This window comes from Centroberyx gerrardi, chromosome 22 (assembly GCF_048128805.1).
Source record: "Centroberyx gerrardi isolate f3 chromosome 22, fCenGer3.hap1.cur.20231027, whole genome shotgun sequence".
NCBI lineage: Eukaryota > Metazoa > Chordata > Actinopteri > Beryciformes > Berycidae > Centroberyx > Centroberyx gerrardi.
In genome coordinates this window covers 25,066,596-25,089,974 of record NC_136018.1, presented here as the reverse complement: position 1 = coordinate 25,089,974, position 23,379 = coordinate 25,066,596, and positions in this window count along the sequence as shown.

Sequence of the window (23,379 nt, the reverse complement as noted above, 5' to 3'; positions counted from 1 at the left end):
GGTCGGTACTGATAATAATAAAAGAAACTGAATGATGCCTCCTGGGAGATGTACTGTCTAACTCCGACTAATGCACACTAACCACCAGGTAACTTCTGCAAGTTCTATTGACAGTGCTCACATTTGTCTGTTAGCGCTAGCTCGCTCCATTCATACATAGGCTCTGTCTCAAACGGCTAAAATGCCGCCTAATCAGGCAGCCTTTGGAGGCAGGAAGGCATCAAGTCATGTCTCAATCTAATGTTTACAAAAAATGTCCGGAAAGCATAGACATATCCTTCGTTGGTCAAGATATCTCACAACCGCTCCACTGCTCCAACGAAAAAAAAACCCAATGGCGAGCAACAGCCCCGAGTTCATGTACAAATGTAAGTTATATTTACTTTTTTAACCTGACCTATTGACAAATCGACAGTTCAGTCATTGAATATTCATTCTTTTTAGATGTATAATGCTTATTTAAGAAATTTGTTCCGACTTTCGGATTCACTGACAGCGGACTTTCTGGTTAGCCTGTCCGTTATGTAAGCTGTAGCGATACCAGGGAGACCTGTGCAGAAAGCCCACAACCTTTCTGTTGCTTTCTTGAATCAACACCAAATGGCCTATCACAACAAGTGGCCATAAAGGTGTCGAATGGACACAGTCCATGGCTCAAGGAGTTGAGTCTATGCCAGCCAGAGATGTCTCCACAGGACAGCTCAGGAAATTAACGACAGGATACCAACCCGGCGAAGAGGTTTGAAACGCCATCACACATTCCACAATTAACGACCTTTATCTTTCAGCCATCAGGAGGAGAAGGACTCAAGAACTCAGGAATACTAATGAACTATACAATCAAACATCCATACTTCTCACACATCTGAATATAGGGAATCACCCTCCTTTCTTCATTGGGAGTACCAGACTGTTCTGGTTAATCAGAAGGGACAGTCACCATTGGGTGAGAACGGGAATACACACCGTGTCAGTACGAAGGAACCAAAGACTGCTGTTGACACTTTCCAGAGTCTCATCACTACCCCCTCTCTGAATCAGGACAGTCATAAATCTCTTCCCTTTTCACATTCCTTTAAAACCTACTTTCAACTATATTTTCCCAATGTCTTTAATGGATCTATTTTGTAGTTTGAAATATACTAGATGTGTTAACTATAGGCCCATATATATGTTGAAGATGTTCAATAGCTAAAGTTACATGCATAGACCATGATATGTTAAATGATTGAATTGTTTCAGATATTCATCCAGAGACACTCTCCTATTTCCATGGTCCTACACTGCCACCTTGTGGTCATTTATAGCAACGACATGTCAGTATAAAATGTCAGTGCGTCCAAATGTCTTAAATGATTAAATTGTTTTTCTCATATTGATCACGCAGTTAGAGACACAAGTCACATATACGAGTTAACTTGATGAAGACTTTATAGCCACAGATTGTACCAGGAAGGTTTATTTGATGTCCTTATATTGATGTGCTAGCTATATAAGTTTGAATGTAAGTTGACAGGTTTTTATTATTTCGATCAATTGACAACAGTAATTGGTGGAGATGTAAAATAGCGACATATTATTTTAAAAGGAATCTTTATTAAGATCACTTAGTAATAGATCCCAAAATAAAATAGACTAGAGGAATGATTCCTCTTGCATTCCTTTCCCCCCTCCCTCTCAGTTCGGGGTGAAATCTTCTCAAACAAAGAAATTAATTAGTAAACAGAAAAAGAGCGCGAAGCGTGATTTGCATGGCAAACCACGCCTGAGAATTCAAAGAGCTATAAAATGTTCTTATCTGGGTTTTCAGACAGTTCAACATTCCGCCCTCGCCAAGAAACCTGCTGAAGCCAAGATCAACAATTTAGCTACAATTCGACTTTAGCTGAAACTTAGAGTTTGAACCTGGAGTTAGAGACGTCTTCTCCAGATGAACTTAAGAATCGCGTACAAGAAGTTTGAACCTCGCGTCTAATAGTTAAGAAGTTATCAACGCTCGGCCAAGCGAAGATCATTTTCGAAGCTATTTAGAAACGAGATCATTTAGTTTTTATAACAGTTAGAAGAGCTAGAAACGTCAACTCTTCCAAGACCAGCAGTCAAACACTGGTGCAACATCGCCGCAGTGTTCCACATCCAGAGAGGCCTGTTGTCTACAGCTGTGAAAAGCCGGTAGCGCTGCTTGCCTCGACGTGACAATAATACATCAGAGACCAGCTGTTCCACCAACGTCTGCCGTTGCCAGGTAACCGGCCACGCCGAGTCCGTCTCTCCGAGCTCAGCGGGACCAGACAACCCGACCCGGCAGGACTTCTCAACTGAACAAAGTAGGCTCTGATTATCCACGTCTTTACTGCTGAGAGTTGATGCAAAAGTTTAGATTCAAATTACTTAAATAGATCAGGGAAAAGTTAGGCTTATTTAGTTTAGTTGCCCCGTAGCTTTCCGCCTCGTTTCTCTGGTTGATTGATCCATACATACCTCCATTTACTGCTGCCAATTCTTATTCCCATATTTCATTATCATTTCCCTTTCATTCTTAATTTGTTTCATTGCATTTCATGTCTATTTTTAGTCTATAGTTTCCGTGCTTCATTCTGGTGATCAATATACGTGCCTTATATTGCTTATCTCATTGAATTTGTTATGCTTGTATAGTTAAATAAATATTCCCATTTATTACAGAGAAGTTGTTATGCGTTTCCTTACTTGCAGAGTAAAGTAATCCCTGTATTGAAAAGATTTCACGATCTTTAGACTGATGACTGATTAGTATAAGTAAAGGTCTAATTTCCTTCATCTACGAAGGTGGTGCCCCTTACCAGTGTAAATTGATATCTTTATCAAAGTTTCATATTTTCATACCTTTACTAAATTCTAGATTTGATAATTTCGACTCTACACGCTACAAAGCTTACTAAGACCGTTTAACGTTAATGTTATGCTTTTCCTGTAACATTTAAGTATGGCTTTAAACACTGCATTGCTGGTCTTGAATCTGGTGTCAGTCATGACATTGAATTCAGTTAAATGACGGTTAATACCGGCCCTCAGACTCCTTAGGCTAGCAACGCTGTGCTCCCCCCCTGCCTTGGTGGACTGGACAGCGGCATAAAACCCCCGCAGGGTCTCATTCAGAGCATCGGCAGTGTAGTTTTCAAAGTTGGAGTCCATTCATTTTTGTGCAAGGAAGTCTCTCAGTGTATTAACTGGCCATTTCGTTGTTTTTTTGTGTTGATCTCATCTTTTTCATCCCGGTGTTAACTCCTTGTGCCGTTTCTCCCTTTTCTTTTCAATTTCTCTTTCTTCAGCTGCATCCCAGTCATCAAAGTTGTCATATTCTCCAAATAGGTTAAAAGAAATGTTGAAGTCACTCATTGTTGTAATTAGATGTTAGCTTGTTAACGTGTTGCAATAAATTGTAAACGGAGGCTTTGACTGCGTCCCTGTTGCTATGGTTACTCATTTTAGATACAGGCTGATACTACGTAGTCAGCGCATTAATTTAGAACGGTGAACAGACAGTTTCACTGGAACTACTTAGTAGGTGTCCATTATCAGGAATTAATGGACACCCTGCAGCCAATCAGAATCGAGTATTCACCCAGACCATGGTATAAATAACGTTAGCCTAAAACAAGCCTGTAAGTTGTAGTCTAAACTGTTATTTAATTAAAACATAATGTTTCATCGTTGGTTAACCACTATTGAACTTGACCATTTCAAAGGGTCGACGGAGGATACCACTGCCTTCATTAAGGCCTGGGAAGAGGCAGGTCCAGATTTCACTGGCCAAAAAAACAGCGCCCTGAATGGATGGAAGTAAGTTGAGCTAACAAAAGCACTTTTTGTTTAGTAGTGAAAGCATTCCCATCCCTAAATTCTACCAGTAGGCTATTCAGCAGACAGTAATTATGTTGTAGAAGTAACCTGAATGTTTGAATTACCGAGGGGAATTAGAAAATGTTTGCATTCCCTTTACTCTATTCTCTATTTCTCTCACTATTCACATCCTTTATGCATAGAAAAGTGCTTCAGAAAATAAGTTTTACATATTTATATACTGTATATAATGATAATAATAATAATAAAAATAATAATAATCTTTATTTGTATAGCGCTTTTCAAAACAAAGTTACAAAGTGCAAGATGATCCAAAGGATCATCTTGGAGCCTCTTGCTATGCAGGTCTACCCTTTCCAGGACCCCCTACAGTTTGCTTATAGGAAGAGAGTGGGTGTCGATGATGCATTGCTTTACATGTTACACAGCATATATAGTCATCTGGAGACAGCAGGTAGTTCTGTTCGAATTATGTTTTTTGATTTTTCAAGTGCATTTAACACCATTCAGCCTCATCTTCTGGCCTTAAAACTGATGAATTGTAACCTCCATAGTTCGACCATTGCATGGGTTATGGATTATCTCATCTCAAGACCTCAGTATGTCAGACTAAATAATAGGGTCTCAGACATTATTCTTACTAAAACGGGGGCTCCCCAGGGAACAGTCTTATCTCCTTTTTTGTTTACTCTATACACAGCTGATTGCAGACATAGCCAAGTATGTTGTCATCTTCAAAAATTCTCCAACGACTCTGCCCTGGTAGGCCATGTATCAAATGGCAAGGACCAGACTTACAGAGACGAAGTTGAGAGATTTGTCAACTGGTGTGAGGATAACTATTTGAATCTTAATATCAGTAAAACCAAGGAGCTCGTCATCAATTTTAGAAAAAAGAAAGAGAAGGCTACTCCAATTCTCATTAAAGGTAATCAGGTTGAGATTGTTACTTCTTACAAATATCTGGGTGTTCATGTTGACAAGGACTTGAACTGGAAAGAGAACACTAATGCTGTATTTAAAAGGGCTCAATCCAGGTTGTTCTTCCTCAGGAAGCCTAGGCCCTTTGAGGTTAGTAGGAAACTTCTGAATGTTTTCTATCAAAGCATCTTGGCCAGTGTCCTTTTTTATGCTGTGGTATGTTGGGGAAACGGCATTACAGTCGATGATAGGAACAGGATTAACAAACTGATTAAAAAGGCAGGATCTATAATTGGCTCTATTCCTGACTTCCTAGAAATTGTCATGGAGGAAAGAACCAGGAGGAGGTTTAAGACCATACTCGAATATGACGGTCATCCTCTGCATGGTATATTGAATAGCTTGAGGAGTACGCTCAGTGGCCGGTTATTAATGCCAAGATGCTCCACAGAACGTTTCAGGAAGTCATTTGTGCCTTCAGCTGTAAAGCTTGCCACCAACAGGTGAATGTGCTTTGGATTTGTACATTGGTGCTTTATACACTCACTGAGCACTTTATTAGGTCTTCCTAATAAAGTGCTCGGTACTACTACTGGGTAATATGGAGCTAATAAATCTAAAATGTAAGTAGGAGCAAGGCCATGTAGGGCTTTAAACGTAATCAGTAAAATCTTAAAATCACATCTATACCTAACAGGTAACCAGTGAAGAGAGGCAAGGATGGGTGTGATATGGTCTTGTCTCTTGGAATTTGTTAAAAGTCTGGCAGCTGCATTTTGTACAAGCTGGAGACGGGAGATGGCCTTTAGGCTGATTACAATAATCCAGTCGCGATGAAATGAATGCATGGATGACTTTTTCAAGGTCCGTTTGAGACAGGAAAGTTCTAATTTTTGCAGTGTTTCTAAGTTGGAGAAAGCATGATTGAACTACCTTAGTGATTTGTTTGTCAAAGCAGAGCTCAGAGTCAAAGATTACTCCCAAATTGCGGGCGGACTGTTTAACATTGGAGGATAAGCTCCCTAGGTTCTTTTGCCAGTCACAAATCGAGTTAGGACCTCAGATTTGGACTCATTAAGTCGGAGGAAGTTTTGTGACATCCAGCACTTGATATCCGAGAGACAAGCCATAACACATGAGAGGTTATCAGTTGCACCGCTTTTAAGCGGGACATAGAGCTGGGTGTCATCCGCATAGCAGTGGAAATTAATATTATAATTGCGGAAGATCTGCCCCAAGGGAAGCATATAAATAGAAAATAATAAAGGACCAAGAGTTGAACCTTGGGGAACACCACATGAGAGGGGGGCTGGGGATGAGGAGACTTCTCCCATTACAACAGAGAAGGACCTGTCAGAGAGGTAGGAGCGAAGCCAGGCAAGAGAAGTGTCTTTAATCCCCACAGTTTTCCAGGCATTTTATCAGGATACCGTGGTCGACTGTATCAAATGCAGAGCTCAAGTCAAGCAGGATTAAAACTGAACAAGCCCCAGAATCAGCAGCGAGCAATAAGTTATTTGAGACCTTAATAAGAGCTGTTTCTGTGCTATGCTGTGCACGGAATCCTGATTGAAAATGCTCAAAGATGTTACTGTTATTCATAAATTAAATTAATTCTGAGGCAACAGCCTTTTCTAAATTTTTTGATAAAAAAGGTAAGTTCAAAATTGGTCTAAAATTGTTAAAAATGAGAGGGTCAAGTAGAACTATTGCATGTTTAAAACTGCTAGCTGACTTGTGATTAAAGAAGCGAGAGTAGATACGGGTAGGTGGCTTAGGAGCAGGAAGCAGGAGCAAGGTATGAAAAATCACAGGCTTATGATCAGAGACATTAAAATCTAGTAATTCAATATTGTTTAAAGAAACACCATGGGACAGCACAAGGTCAAGAGTGTGACCCTTATTATGAGTAGGACAATTAATAGACTGTACAAGATTAAAAGATTCAAAAAGGTTAATAAAGTCAGAAGTAAAACATGACAGGGAGGGGCAGCAGACATGTATATTAAAATCACCAAGGATAAGAACTCTATCATATTTGGCCATAATGAATGAAAGAAGTTCAGAACATTTCTGAATAAAACCAGTGTTAACTTTAGGCTAACTCTGGCCTCAGTTAGTGGGACACAGTATCCAGGGCTTAACCAGGACTCAGTGATAAAAAAATAAGTCAATATTGTTCGACATAATAAAATCTTGGCATATAAAAGACTTGTTTACAAGAGACCTTACATTAAGTAGACTGAACACAGTACATCCAATTTCTGGATACGGGTTCAACAGTAGGTACAGTTGAGGAGTGTGGTTGAACATATAGTATTTCAGACTTGGCAGTAGTTGGAGTAGGTAGAATGGGAACTAAGTATGCTCTTTCTGCAAAATTAGCAGAGCAGCTGGGTCTGTAGTTGACACGGTTTGAAGTGATCCTAACATGAATGTTGTTAGAGGAGAAGTGATGGATGGATTATGGATTATGGTAGCTGCCAGAGTGGGGTCATACTGAAGTAAATATCAGTCAGAATTAAAAGCAATATACTGGATAAAATTATGACCCCAACATGAAGGTACCCTTCATGTTGGGGTGCAAGCCATCCGATTTATAAAGATTATGCCTGGTCCAAAAATAGTCAAAGTGACTAATAAAGCCGTGACCAGTTGCAGCACTAAAGGATTTTAGCCATTCATGTAGACTAAAAAGACGGCGGAATCGCTCAGGGCTTTGTGTGGGAATGGGGCCAGAAAAAACACAGGTTTTGCCCAGGCTCTGAATTGTGATTGCTAGGGATTCTAGTTCATGATGGAGTTTGACCGATTGTTTGTCCATTTGTGCCCACGTGGACAATCAGTGTGTGAGCTGAGGGATGGAGGTCTGTGAGCACTGGAGAAAGTTCGATAATGTCTGCTTCTTTACTACCAGGGAGGCAGTAGGTAATAGCACCCGTGAACTCAACAGATCTGATTATGGAGTCGCCAATAATCAAAATTTCAGGTGGCCTCTGCTCACAGCCACCGTCATACACGGAGAGATTCGGGGGAAATGTTACCTGGTTAACAGACTCAGTGCTAGCCGCGGCAGCGGATACTGTGCTAGCCGCGCTAGCAGACCTGTTGCAGACTGGGGGAATTGCGATTCGGTCTGCCGTCAGCGGAGAGGAGAGGAGAGCAGGGGAGACGACAGCTGAGTCCGCTAGATTGTAGCTGGAGTCCGACGCTGGGGATGACATTCGGGGACGCTTGCAGCTCGGAGAGGTGGACCGGGAGTTGGAGGAGCTGCAGGGTGAAGAGCGTTTCTTGCACGAAGATGTGAACTGGTTGCTTCCGACTGCCAGTGGAGCTGCGTCCTGGATAAGTGTAGCAAGAGGGGTGAAGTGATTAAATAGCTCCAGCTCATCATCACCATGCGGATTGAAAAGAGGAAGGGAAACTCTTCTCCCTCCTTTCACCACCAAGGCCCAGGTCAAGCAGCCAGCATTGGGAGTAATGGCATCCTGGTCCAACGCAGTCTCCACAGTGGAGGAAAACCAGCTGTCCACAGGCTCCAGGCTGGCCAACTGGGAACTGAGGTCTGTCTGATGCCGAAGCAGATCCTCGATCAGAAGCTCGATGGACCGCAACTCAGTCTTGATGACTGATACCTCCTTCAAGGGAGCCATGGTAGCTCGGCACAGACCCAGAATTGGTCCCGCTGCGAGGATCTGGTCCCAGTAAGCTTGAGCTGAAAAATGTCCCTCCCGGTAGTCAGATCAATGTAATCGGCCGTAAAAACAGGGTTGTCAGGCTTAGCCACCAGGCTAAAAACAAGCCTAGCTAAGCTAGTGAGCAGACAGGACGCCGTCCAGGAGAGCAGGAGAGCATCCTGTTGCTACAGTTTTCTGCTTAGAATGGTCCGATCGTTAAAATTCCTTCAGAGGGTAAAAGTTGTGTTAAAAGACAACTAAAAGCCAAAGGATCGGTAAAGCAGTAAAAGCATAAATGTAGTAAAACAGTGAGACTTGGCAGAGCTCACTGAAAGATTCAAATGTAGCACGAACGTTGAATGGTAGGGAGGTGTTGCATGTATATGTGTATATATCAACTCCCACCACTTATCCTAAAATTTAAATGCTACACTTATCTGCAGGAGTTGAAACACCCACCTACAGGGACAGGGACAGACAGAGGAGAGGACTCAGCATCCTCATGGCCCTGGTTCACTCTGATGGATGAGGTATTGGGGCAGAGGCACTCGATCAGTCCACCAGTGGTGCGTCCCTCAATGCCCCTGGCCTCCTCCTTGGATGAGCCAGGGCCATCAGATGCTGTGGCCTCTCCCATGAATTCGAATGTAGAGGACAGTGAGGACAGTGAGCCAGGACCCCAGTGCAGGGCAAGGAAGAGAAACTCCTTCTTGGCGTTTCTAAGGGAGGAGGCAGAAAGGGAAGAAGCCAGGGAGGAAGCCAGGCAGAGGGCGACTGCTGAGAGGGCAGACCGGCTCTTCAGCCTCTTGGAGAGGCTGATTAAAGAATGATTGTTTTAGATTAGTGTTGTTATTGTTAGATCAGTTCTAAATTTCTTAGTTATTTTCAATTTTGTTTTCATTCTTAATAATAAAAAAAACCTTCAACTTTCACATTTTGTGTATGGTTAAAATCAAATTAGGTAAACTGAAAAGGTAGAACATAGACAAGGTCAGTAGGCAGTAGGCTATTACAGTTGAATATTTGTGTGGTAGTTAGTGGAAGTTACACATGGAATATTACAATTGAACATTAAAACACTGAAGTGGTGAAAGTGGGACGTAAATAGGTAAGCAACATGCATATATTATATTTACTGTCAATACAATTGAACAGAAAGACAATAACAGTGTAACTATATGCTTGAAAAAATGAAAGAAATCTATAAACACAATCAATCTATATCAAGTTAAATGAATAGGAAAAAAGTAAATGCAACATTTAAAAAAAGATTTAAAGTTATAATCCTTAATTTATCAATTATCATTTTAGGGATTGAGAAGCATTTAATACTACTACCACTACTACTGCTACTGCTACTGCTACTGCTACTGCTACTGCTACTACTACTGCTACTACTACTACTACCACTACTATCACTACCACTACTACTACTACTGCCGCCACTACTACTACTACTACTACTACTACTACTACCACTGTTACTACTACTACTACTACTACTACTACTACTACTACCACTGTTACTACTACTACTGCCACTGCCACCACTACTACTACTACTACTGATACTACAACTGTAAGTAAGTAAGTGCATTTTAGGGATTGAAAAGCATTTAATACTACTACTACTACTACTGCTACTGCTACTACCACTGTTACTACTACTACTACTGCCGCCACTACTACTACTACTACTACTACTACTACTACTGATACTACAACTGTAAGTAAGTGCTCCTACTATTACTACCACTGTTACTACTACCATTACAACTGCTACTACTGTTACAAGTACTGTTTTATCAACATTAAGAAAAAAAAGATTAATGACAAAAATATCATGGTCGCCCACGTGGTCCTGCAAGGCAGACAGCTGAGCAGCAATTTGGTCTCTCAAGTCACTGCCGCTGACTGTCTCCCCATCCCCTCCTTCCTCTTTGCCACATTCTCCATCCTCCACCGGTAGGACATCCCCATTGGACACACAGATGTTGTGGAGGATTGTACAGACCATCACAACATCAGGGACGAACGTGGTGTCCACCTCCAGGGCGTGGAAGAAGATGGCCCTCCACCTGGTCTTCATCATGCCAAATGACACAGCGAGCTCTAGCATGATGAGCGTTAAACCTGTCAAGCCAGGTAAGTATTTATTTAAAATGGATTATTGCAAGCAATCCTTTCACATACTTTACTCACATACAGAAAAATAATTAATAAATAAACCTGTGCTGTGCCACTCCTCTGACTGGGTTTTTTATATGGTGTCACCAGGGAGATGGGCCTCTGCATGGATACCCTCCATCACCCAGAAGGAAGGTACCCTGTGGCGGATACACCCTTCGCCGATACAAGGGACTGTGACGGAGGACCCTGGAGTCGTGCACGGAGCCAGGGAAACTGACAAAAACATTGATGAACTTGGCTCTGTGGTCACACACGGCCTGCTGCTGGATGGAAGGGAACAGCTTGCGGTTCCGATAGCACTGGGCATCTGGCTCTCCAGGGGGTTTGATGCGGATGTGACACCCATCGATGGCACCCATCGACTTCTGGAAAGCTGGATGCCCAGCCAGCCTCCCAAAAGCCAGTCCCCCACCTCCGTCTACTCCTCCACGGTGTTCGGGACCCGGATGACCAGTGGAGTCAAGTTTTGCAGAGCCACTGCCACTCGATGAACAACCCAGTGAACTGTGGATCTTGGCATGTCGAATGCCCTGGACACCACCCGGTAGGAGGTCCCACTCGCCAACCAGAACAGAAAAACCAGCACCTCCACAGTTGGACCCCACCCATGGTGCCGCTTCTGGTCGAGGAGCTAGGGAGTCTATCTGCGGAAGTCCATCGAGGGTAGGCCACAGAATAGGGACACACGGCTAGGGTTGGCTAGGGTTCTTGTAACTACCTTTCCTAGTTAACTGCTTTCCTACTAACTGCTTTCCTGTCTGCTACACTATGTGGCTCTCTCCCATCCCTGTTGTAACATCAGCTCATAGGCCCCGTCGACATGGCACTATTTTCAGGCGTAGGAACCCATGTAATCTTATTTACCCAATTTGCACCAGTAGTCCTTCTCTTACTATTGCTGGAGGACTCTGGAACGGCCAGTCGGCAGTTAAGAAAACTGAGACCATCTCAGCCCATGCTCTATCTCAATCCCTCCACTTTCTGGCCCTCACGGAGACCTGGATCATACCTGAAAATAGTGCCAGAACACTGCAGCCCTGGTGTTCAACCAACCAAAATTCTCTCACGTCACTCCCCTCTTCCGGTCGCTTCACTGGCTTCCCATCTCTACACGCATCAAATTCAAGACACTGGTACTCGCCTACAGGGCAGTACATCAGACTGCCCTTCACTATCTGCAATCTATGGTCAGGTTCCAAACCTCGCCTCATTCCCTCCGCTCCTCCACCCTTGCAGGTCGCCTCGCCCCTCCATTGCTACGTGGGCTCAGAAGCAATGGAGGGGCGACTCTTCTCATCCCTGGCGCCACAATGGTGGAACGAGCTCCCTGCTTCTGTCAGAACGGCCGAATCACTGCCCATCTTTCGGCGGAGACTAAAGACACCTGGACCCCTCTTGAACTAACCTATCTTCTTACCGTTTTTTAAACTTAAAAAAAGGCTTAGCTGATGAAGACTGTGATGCACAGTTGGTTTCACTACTGTTGACAAAATGTACTATTGTAAGTCGCTTTGGACAAAAGTGTCTGCTAAATGACATAATGTAATGTAATGTAATGGAGCTGGAGAAGGGACCTGATGGTTGCCCTACCCAGCCGAAAGTCAGGTCGAGTGTCACCATCCTCAAAAAAGATACGGAGGACAGGCACTGACCTGTTCAGCTGGCAGACAGTCAGCCTGTCTATCCTGTTCGGAATAACATTTGTGTGTACAGTTTAGTTATTGTAGTTATTGTATATAGTTGCATTAGTGTAACTGTGTTTTGTTATGTAGATTTTAGTTATTTTATATTGGTTTGGTGTTCAAATAAATTACAAAAATCATTATAAAAATTGTTGATTATTTAATAGCAGAAAAGTACTTGCAATGTTTTTAGTGAAAGTAGAAATATCCTCTTAATTGCAGTATAAGTCAAGTGAAAGTCCTACATTTAAAATTCAATTCAGGTAAAAAAATTGCAGCCTAAGCAATTAAATGGTTATGAAAAGTAAACCTAGTATTGATTACTACTGTACTGTACTGATGGTGTGTCCTTTGAATTGCATGTTAAATATTTAATTGTAGTTCTTAGATATTACTTAAGTTAGTAAATGTTCTGTAATACTATCCACTATTGAGGTTGTTATAGTATTAAGTACTAGCTATTAGTAACCTAGTTAAAAAAAATACACTTATTTCATCTGAAAATAGGATAATAATAATAATAATAACCTTACCATAGCCAAATAGCCAGCTGCCAGTCTCAGCCGTCGCACCTGACGAGCAGACCTTTGTAGGGCCACATAGTCTTCTGATAAATTACACATTATAAATACAAATAGTTACTCGTTATTGCCAAACATTACCAGTTACTTTCTGATAATTTCCATGTAATTGTCATGTAACTGACTAGAACGTCTAAATCCCCTATGATGAACTGGACTTAAATATGTTACGTGTGCTGTGTTGTTTTTACTGGATTTTGTGTACACTGGATTTTGTGTGCAGAGTGTCATTCCAGGACTCATCATTAAGGGGATTCGTGTGGGAATGCAAGCCGCAGACCTAATTGACCACGTGAGCATGCAGGTATGATCTTCTGGTATCCTCTCATTTGGTGCCAACTTCCCCCTTGATCTATTCTTAAGGCTCCTCACAGATCAGACCAGGAGAACTGCTTGGGACACAGATCGGAGAGGTTTGGGCTGGTCGCTCGCTGGCTGGCTGAGGCAGGATTACAGAGAGTGGTGGAAAGGGGCCGGTGACGACGGGAGCAGTGGAAAACCCGGACGGGATCACCAGGAGCAGTGGAATCAGGAAAGTAAATCTGTCAATCTGGAACGGACTTGGGGGAACTGTGCAATACTAGGGACTGTGCAATATTGCTTTTAGAAGAAAACAGGGATCTGGATTCTACTGTTTGTCTGTAGAAATCCTCTTCACTTCTGTTTTAAGAAAAAAAGAAAGAACAAAGAAACTGCTTGCTCCTTGTTCCAGGACTGGAGGAGGAAACGGCCAAGGAGGAGAGGAAAACGGAACTGGAGCGCCTGTACATTTCCTGTCAAAATAAATGTTCCTCCTTTTTTTATACTCACTCTACTTTGTGTCTTGGTCATTGTGGTCCCCTCCCAATTGGTCACTAATCAAACCTGAGTCCTGGTGCTCACCCAAACCACCAGGTGGCGTTGTCTTAACACTTGGCATTGTCGGCAGGATTGTGACCACTGTATTGGGAAACCACAAGACCCTTACATTTAAAAAAAATAAATAAATAAATGACAGATGAGAACCCAGACATGCCAAATATGGCAGCCCCATTTTTCATTGGAGCTCCATGGGTACCAAAATTCATTGGCTCTAACACCTCAGAGAGTTGGGACAGCGTCTAAACAGCAAGGACCCACAGGACCGTCGCAGAGTTGACATGAACATGCAAGATCAATTCAGCCTTGGCCTTGAGGAGGGAGGTAAAGTGATTGCTCAGACAAAACCCTGACCTTACGCTTGAACAGGTGTGTAAAGAGGCAATTTATCTTGACAACGATGGCCCCGGTAGAAACGGTGAGTCCAAATGTGCCGTGTACAACAACATTCTAAACAGAATAAAGTATCCTGGCAAGATGACTTTAAGGCTGAGCTGTTCGCTGAAATGAAAGACCAAATAGCAGACTTGGGGCGTGCTCTTAAAGAAGAGATCAGAGGGTCTAGGGGCAGACAGGAGCTCAGGCATCGCATTCCCCCTCAGGCACCCGGTAGAGATAACTGGCGGCCACACAGTCAAAGCCCACACAGGCAGAACCGACACTTGAGGTCACGAGAGTCGGTCTGGGCGGCCCAGCGAGAGCCTCGTACTCCAGAATACCAGGACCCACAGGCCTATCAGTGGGATCCACAGGGCCGACCTAACTGTCGTAAATGTGGAGTCAGAGGCCACATAGCCAGAGAGTGCAACCACAGAGTGAACAAGCTGGCTTTAAACTAGTAAACCCAGCCACCACGGGCCAGGTGACTGGTAAATACGTTTGATTTGGCCTGCCAGAGGGGGTCAGAAATATGAGATAATTTAGAATAGATAAAAACGTATGTATAAACATATACATAATCAGTTGCAGGATTTCCCACACATAGAAAACTTTGTGGCGGCTCGCCGAGATTACCATGCGGTCTAGCTGCTAGTCAATGTTACATTAATATTACCTTTTTCACTCTGACTCTGAATGTTTGCTCCCTCAATCCAGATTAATATTGAAAAATATTTTCAAAGAAGGAAAAGGACTCGTCCTGAGGAGGAGCAGGGACAGTCTGGACCAGAGGAGCTGCTGAGCAGTGAAACAGAGTAGATAATGTAACAATGTCAGAGGCTGTAATTTAACAATGTAAAGATACAGGTGAAACTGACAGCACAGAGAGATGTAGCAGGGCAGACGGGCAGAAAAGCCGATTTCTCTGTAAAAGGGGCCTCATTTCTATTCTTCTGTACCTCATACACAAAATCAAGCAACAAACAGAACAGTGCACTGTTTATATTTTAGCTGTTAGCACTGTTTATATTTTTAGTATCTTTGACACAAATACTTGAAAGGGAGCAATTTAGATATATACAGGTTAGTGATTTGTTTGACAAATGGAACTATTTAAAATGGAGTACATCAGATAATTTTTCAGTCATTCAGGTAATGGGATCCTTTATTGATAATAGCCTATATATTGACAATATAAGCGAATACAAGAATAAAAAGGCACTCAACCCCCCTCAAACATTTTTCAAAAAAAAAAAAAAAATTTTGAAATATTGATTTAACAAAACCCTTATTAAAATGTTGAATAAACACAAGAACTTGTTTGGGAGATTGGGAGAACTGTTGTATAGAGGCCATTGATAAAAGAATATTGATAACAATTATATGAAAATTTGCATTTCAAAATGATCATAACATGCTTATAGGGCTATATTTTGGCCCGCGGCTCATTGGTGAGATTACATTTTGGCCCACAGAGCCAAAAACTTTGGGCACCCCTGCTCTAGACCAAGCCCAGAGATCAAATCTAGTTGGTTCATGCCCTGAAGTTGAGATTATCATTAACAGAAAGAAAGTGAAGCCTTGGAGTTGTGAGAATAAGAAATTTGAACCCTTTCCCAATCACATTACCCCGCTATCAACCTGTTGCTGTTTTTTCCACTGAGTCCTACCAGGTGCAAGGGTCAGAAGAGCTGTCCTTCCAAGTAGTGTGCCCTGGTGTGCTGGAAATAGGAGTGAAACATGTGGGTGAAGAACTGTTGGAAAACTTCTCAAATCTGGAAGCCTTGGCACTGGAATATGAGGGACTGTCCCCGGATCAGCAGGAGAGGTTAAGAGACCTGCTAACTGAATGGGGAAATGCATTTGCTGCACACGAGGAGGGCTTTGGACGGACAGGGGTCATACAACGTACCATACCAACAGGTACTGTAGCCCCCATCAGAGAACGTTACCAACCCATACCACCTAGTATGTACCAGGAAGTACGTGGCCAGTTGGGTAACATGCTTAAGAATGGGGTTGTCCGAGAAAGCACAAGCCCCTGGGCAGCGGCAGTTGTTTTGGTCAGGAAGAAAAACAGGGAGCTTAGATTTTGTGTTGATTACTGCAAGGTCAATTCTGTCACTCACAAAGATGCGCACCCTCTGCCCAGGATTGAGGAGGCACTCACCACACTGACCAAAGCCACCTATTACTCCACCTTAGATTTAGCCTCGGGCTATTGGCAGATCGAAGTAAACAAGAAAGACTGTGAGAAAAACACATTTTGTACACCTTTTGGCCCTTATGAGTTTGAACGCATGCCTTTCGGTCTATGCAATGCCCCTGCAACCTTTCAGAGATTAATGCAAAGCTGTTTAGGAAGTCTGGTTGGCGAATCTGATGACGTCATTGTCTACTCAGCAGACTTTGAAACACATTTACATGACCTGGCAACAGTGTTCAAAAAGCTAAAGAAATATGGTCTCAAACTGCGCCCTGACAAATGTGCTTTGTTTCGCAAACAGGTCAAATTCCTGGGACATGTTGTCAGTTGAGATGGAGTGGCCTCTGACCCAGACAAAACCACAGCAGTCCAGAGTTGGCAAGTCCCCCAAACAGTGCAACAAGTCTGTTCATTCCTTGGCTTCGCTGGATACTACTGTAGGTTCATTGCCGGTTTTGCCAGCCTTGCCAGAAAAAAAAGAACTAGTACAAGTCCCTGTCCTTGCCTTTGCAGATTTTAAATTGCCTTTCAGACTGTACACTGATGCCAGCAATGTTGGTCTGGGAGCAGTACTTGCTCAAGTTCAAGATGGAAAGGAACGTGTTGTAGCCTATGCAAGTAGAAGCTTGTCCCCTGCTAAACGTAATAATAGTAACTATAGTTCCTTTAGTGAACGTAATGATAGTAACTATAGTTGCTTTAGTTCCTTCGACGCTTATGTGTGTGCTTACGCGTTACACTATGTGGCCCGAGGTACAAAGCCTTCCGGTAAGGGGAGAGAACAGGAGGCCCCAGACATGCGTCGCCTCCTGCAGCAATGGGTCTGCCTACAACTCCTAGATGATGTCCTAATCCGGAATGTGCTGGACTCCAGTACACATGAGGTGTACCAGCAATCTTTGGTTCCCCCACAGGACCGGTGGTCAACATGGGAGGCCTTCCATACCAGAAGCGGTCACCTTGGAGTGGCCAAGACCTTGTCTGCCCTACGGCGGAGCTTCTACTGGCCCAAGATGGACAGCGATGTGATGGCCTGAACAACTGCATGCAAAAGATGTGTGCAAAGAAAGGGGCGCATGGAAGGTAAAGCACCCCTTGTTCCATTTGAGGCCCATGCACCGTTACAAATCGTTGCTGTTGATTTCTTAACCTTGAGCTGGCCAAATGACACTTATCAGTATATTGTGGTTGCTACAGATCTGTTCACAAAATTTGCATGGGCCATTCCCACCAGAGACCAGACCACTCAGACCACAGCCCAAGCTTTGCTAAAATATGTCATATAACCCATTGGGTGCCCGGAGCAGTTGCACTCAGATCAAGGGGCAAGCAGGAGTACTACAAGTGCGGCAAAACGCATATGACTGCTTACCATGCAATGGGGAACGGGACCTGCGAAAGGTTCAATCAAACCCTGTTGAGCATACTGGCAACCCTGGAGGTGGAAAAGCAGTCGGGGTGAGTTCATTCAAGCATAAAATAACTCTGTCCATGCATCCACTGGCTACACGCCACATTTCCTGATGTTTGGGTGGTGTGCCTGCCTCCCGGTTGAGATGTCCACATGTCTAGTTGCTCCTGTCCACAGGAGCAACTAGACATGTGGAAGAAGTCACCAGGAACGAGTGGGTTCAGAAGCATCATGAGCGACTGTCGTTGGCATTTCGGAAAGTGGGAGAGCAGACCCAGAAGGTATCCGCTCGCGAGAAGCTGAGGTATGATGCAAATGCCCACGCCCCACCACTGCTCCCAGGAGAATGTTTGTTGGTACATACCACATGCCGAATGGACCAGGGAAAGCTAGCAGCGCGGTGGGAAGAGCAAATACAAGTGGTGATTGGCCAACCAGACCCTGCAATCCCCACTTATCAAGTCCATCCTGAAGGTAAGGAGGGCCCGATTAAAATCATCCACTGAAATAGATTACACTTGTGTACCTTCCAGGCTCAAGATGTCTCCGTCAGCAGCTGCAGAAAGCCAGAGAGTGGGACTAAGCACCATAACACAGCAGTGGCTGTTGCTATGGATCTATGGAAGGAACGGTGGGATACCAGCTTAAGCAGGGGTGCCCAGAGACAACCCGAAGCTCAAGACGGTGAAGGCCCTAGAACAGGCATCACTAACTGGCGGACTCCGGGGCGGATCCGGACCCAGTGACGGTTCTGTCCGGACCGCGACCAATTTCTGATCAATTAATGAGAATAAGATTGACGCACTGATCCGTCGGAAAAACGGACAGAATTGACGGCAGGAATACAGCAACCTAGCTTCGCTCATAACGGTGCTGCTTCATAGAAACAAGTTAAATTCACTTGAACACATTGTTTAATCACTCACATTGAGAAAATAGGAATGAATGTCTAGTTTCTTCTTTCTCAACATTTTCACAACAACCTGTCAGCTCCGCGGTTCAGAGTAAACTGTCTGTCTGTCATTTGATTGTGCGTTTGTTTAATGTCGCCCAGCATCCCGATTGAGTGGAGTTTTCCGTTTTTAAGCACTGTGATTGGCCCGAAGGTCCAAACACCGCCCAGCCGGAAAACTTTGGTCATAAAATGAACCGCGTGATGCCCTCGGCTGCGCCGTGGGAAAAAAGGACATGAAAGTTCTGTTTGCACTATTTCAAAAAGAGGCACTTTCCTATTTTATTCTGAAGATTGTCTTGTTTTCTTTTACTTGAATATTTGTTTTCCACACGTTCAATGTGTGTGCATGGGAAAGGTTTTTGAAATTAGTTAGTTAGTTTATTGTCCTCAGAGAGGAAATTCTTTTCACAGTTGATGCACGCACAAAAACAGTTCAAAGACATGATACAAAATAACAGAAAAAACACACACGATCAATAAACAGAAACCCAAAAACACATTGACATTGTACAGTGGTACAGAGACAAAAACATACTGACTTTTTACAAACAAGTTACAAAAAGTTAATATTCACCGGGACGGGGGGGTGTTCCTATTTAAAGCTTGTATGGCAGAAGGGACAAAGCTCTTGCTGAAGCGGGCCCTCCTGCACATGGGTACTCTGTATCTACGACCAGAGGGAAGGAGGGTAAAGTGCTGGTGAAGTGTTTGATCAATAAATGTTGTTGAAATGATATTGAAATGTACATTGTTTATTTTATTTGATAAAAAGTCATACAACAACTACATATAGGCCTCCAAATCATAGCACAAGTTAGATATTATGATACTTCGGACTTTTGACAGGAAGAAACTTTAGTGACTGGACCTCCTTGAATTTTAATTGAATACCCCTGCCCTAGAAGGTCCCAGAGGGAGAACTTGGGAAGACCCCCAGCATGGTTTCAGTAGGTAAATCATGTGCCCGAGGACGTGCACAGGAAAAGTGTGGGGGAGGGTCATATGACTGACTAGTCAGAAAGTGCATTTCTGTCTCTATTTCCATGAGATTGCAGTGCTGCAGAGCCTCTGGTCTTTGGTTTTCCTTTTTTTTTTTCAAACCTGGAAACCCGAAGACCAAACCTGGAAGGTTTTTTTCAATTTCCAGGTTATGGTCCCCAATGGTCTATACTTCCCAAGAATGTTTCTTTCTTTAATTTCATGAACGCTACGGTATTTGGTGAAAATCATTTCTCTGTTAAGTGTGTGATGGCGCTGAAGTTTATTCTGGTTTTTAATTCCGTTATTCCACTTATCTGTGTAGTGCTGTTTTAAGTGGAGGTCAATGCACTTTATTGTGTCTCTTGGTGTGTTTTGGTCTCTTGGTGTGTGTTGGTCTCTAGGTGTGTGTTGGTGTGTATCCTGGTGTTGACATGCTGCTGATGTCTGACACCAACTGGTTCAGGGAATCAGGGAATGTACAGTATATCTATGTACAGAGATCAGCACAGTGCAGATGGTCAGTGCAGGAATACACAGATGACTGACAGATGATTGACAGTCTTTACGGTGGTTGTATTCCAGAACAGGTCATAAGTCTTGATGCTGTGTTTGCACATTGCTGTACTTCACCCAGCAGATATGGAAGTTTTTTGTTATTAGTCATGTTTTCAAATCTTTTTGGGTGTTTGTAATCTGTGGGAAGTATATGTCTCTGATGTCTTGGTACAGTTGGCAGGTAGTTAAAAAGTGCAGCTCAGTTTCCACCTCATGTTGTGTGCAGTGGGTCACAGTCTGTCTTCTCTTGGAGCCAGGTCTGCCTGTGATGGCCTCTCTTGATGGCAAGGCTGTGCTCACTGAGTCTGTACATAGTCAAGGATTTCCTTAGTTCTGGATCAGTCACAGTGGTCAGGTATTCTGCCACTGTGTATTCTCTGTTTAGGGCCAAATAGCATTCCAACTTGCTCTGTTTTTTAGTTGATTCTTTCCAATGTGTCAGATAGTTTTTGTTTTTGTTTTCTTATAATTTGCTTTAGTCTAGTGGTTTCTGTCTGGGGGCTCTGCTTCTGTTCTGAGTCCCAGAACCAGCTGGCTGAGGGGGCGTCTCTCTAGAGCAGGGCAACTTTTTTATTTAAGGTCCACTTATGAATTTTACAGTTCAAAGGTCCGGAACAATTATGCCAGTAAAACGCACCGACATAAATCAACGTCCATAACTTGTCCATAACATAACTTAAACATAACTTTAAGTACACACATTCAATACAGTCTGGTGGCTTGAATCAGTGGAGAAATGACTGTTTGTCTGTATACCAATGCCTTGAACCTGGGCACTTGGACACTGACCCAATTGTTCACTGGTCAAACTGCTGCTGTAGGAGTTTTTATCAATGTTCATCGTGGAAAATCCAGATTCACATCGATATGTGGAACCAAACATGGTGAGCACATGAATGGCCGCCTTCTGAAGGTGAGGAACATTTGCTGCAGTAACGCAATCGGCGACCCGCCTCGCTTTGAAAAAAGTGGCAGAAAACGAAGCGGAGCGGTAATGTGCTGTTTGTTGCCAGGCAACCAAAGTAACGCTGATTTGTTCTCTTGAGAAGTGACGCATGACAGGCGGATTTTATCCGCTCAAGTTTAACTATTTTCAACACACAAGTAAATGCACGTTCAATCACGCAACGCGTCGGACACTAATGTGACACAAGGTCCAGTCTGGATTGATTTGTAGTTCAGTCCGGTTGCGGATCTTGGTCCGGAGTTTGAGAAGCCCTGCTCTAGAGTCTCTCTGTAGGTGAGGGCTTTGTTATGGAGCGTGTCAGGGTCACTTTCTTTTAGGTGATTATAAAATTGAAATGCTCTCTTTTGGATTTTGATAATTAGTGGGTATCGTCCTCATTTTTTCTCTGTCTCTCTCACATTCCCGGACACACACACACACACACACACACACACACACAGAGAGAGTGACAGGTCGGGGGGGTGGGAGGGGCGCACACAGTCCGATGCTTAAAATTGAATTATTTCTCCAATATAAGATATATGTTCACGTACGGATTATAGAAGTTGCATTCTTTCCAGCTCCTAAATTTGAGAGCTGTGTATAAAAGAAGGGTGACACTCTGCCGATGATTTGTCTACAGGGAAAGTGTAAAAAAGGAGCTCTGTAAAGAACAGCACTTGTTTTGCTAAAATAACTCTGTCTCTGTCTGTCTGTCTGTCTCTCTGTTTCTCTCTCTGTCTCTCTCAAATTCAAATTCATATAAGCTTTATTGTCAGGGCAAGACAATTTGTGTTGCCAGAGCATTTGCAAGAATATAATCATCAACAATAAACAATCATATTAAGAAGTCAATATTACAATAAGTAATATTAAGATTTTATAACAGTGCATATTGTACAACAATTCCTATCTGTTTATGTTCATTCAGATAGCTTGGATATATAGACACTACATGAGAACAGAAAGTGTATTTCTGTCTCTATTTCCATGAGATTGCTATGCTTGCATAGCCTCTGGTCTTTGGTTTTCCAGTTTCTTTTGTCAAACCTGGAAAACCAAACACCAAACCTGGAAACCTAAAGACCAAACCTGGAAACCCAAAGACCAAACCTGGAAGGTTTTTTCAATTTCCACGTTATGGTCCCCAAGTCTATATTTCCTAAGAATGTTTCTTTCTTTAATTTCACGAATGCTTAATTATTTGGCCAATTTCATTTCTCTGTTAAGTGTGTGATGGCGCTAGAGTTTATTCTGTTTTTAATTTCGTTATTCCAATTATCTGTGTAGCGCTGTTTTAAGTGGAGGTCAATGCACTTTATTGTGCTATCTTATCTTACTACTACTAGGCTACGACTATTACTGCTACTACTACTACTAGGCTGCTACTACTACTACTACGTGTACTACTATTGCTTCTACTGCAATTACTACCACTACCTAGTGCATGTACAAACACCAAGTCAAAGGGACTGTTGCTAGGACAGCAAGCACACTTAAATTTTCTTAGGAAAATGTTACCTTTTCTAGTTTATTTTATTATTTTATCATACCATTTTAAAATAATGACCAACAAAGTCATATAAAGTGTTTTATTTTTGTCTTGTACAGTCTACTTTGTATGTTGAGAGAAACACTATAATAGTAATTTTCTAATTGGTGTGTGTGTTTGTTAATAATTTGCAAACTACAAAAGTACACTTGTATATAAGATTATTTGCAATATTGCTTGAGAAAAATTAAAACATTAGTTACCTGAATACGCAAAACACACCGCAGGAACAGTATCTGAGACGAGCAGCATCTCGAGTTCAGTTTGAGTTTTCCGTATACAGGCACATGAACAACAAAGCAGTATCTATACGGCAAGCCCCGAGGGGAAAACCACTCAAAACTATACAACCACTCAATATAAGAACATACACTGGGTTATCATACTAAAACAAACAGTGTTTCAGTGAAACCATGTCTACCAACTTATCTTCCCTACAAATAAACAGCAGTTCTTTTGTGGTAAATTACCGCAGGCACAGCTTGATTTGCAGGCTGTTGGCGATGAGCAGCAACCACAGCATTTAGTACCGCTGCCATGTCGAGTTGAGTAGTCAGTATATGGGGTTACGTACATTCTGAAACTCGAGAACCTGAATGAACGTCTCGCTCAACAATGTACTACTTCCTCAAAGAGCGGGTTT